Here is a 521-nt window from a genome sequence, read left to right on the forward strand (position 1 = left end):
ATTTTTTCATCGATAGTCTGTAATTGGAACCATAACTCTTATTTATTCAAATTGTATTAATATGTAAAGACCAAGTGTAACATATATCATCGTTAAATCTTATCTTATAAAATTAGTGGAACTTCAAAATCGTTAAAATTCATAGCTCTCGCCGTATTGCGCGGGTACACAACTAGTACACATACATTGAAACATATATACATCATGTGATACATGTATTTTCAACAATATATACGTTGTGTATACATATGTATATAACACATATATACACAGCGTGTATACATATGTATGTAACACGGGCCAAGGGAGATATACACATATAACACATACACATGTATACATATGACGTATACACTTGTGTAAATATAACACACATTATCCAGACATTCACATATACACATACATATAAATATATTTACAACTATATACATTATAAGATACATGTATCTTCAATAATATATACATAGATCCAATTATGGTTAGCAATAAACACACATATATACAAATCATTTATACATATA

This window comes from Cynara cardunculus (assembly GCF_001531365.2).
Source record: "Cynara cardunculus var. scolymus isolate 2C chromosome LG 12, CcrdV1, whole genome shotgun sequence".
Classification (NCBI taxonomy): Eukaryota; Viridiplantae; Streptophyta; class Magnoliopsida; order Asterales; family Asteraceae; genus Cynara; species Cynara cardunculus.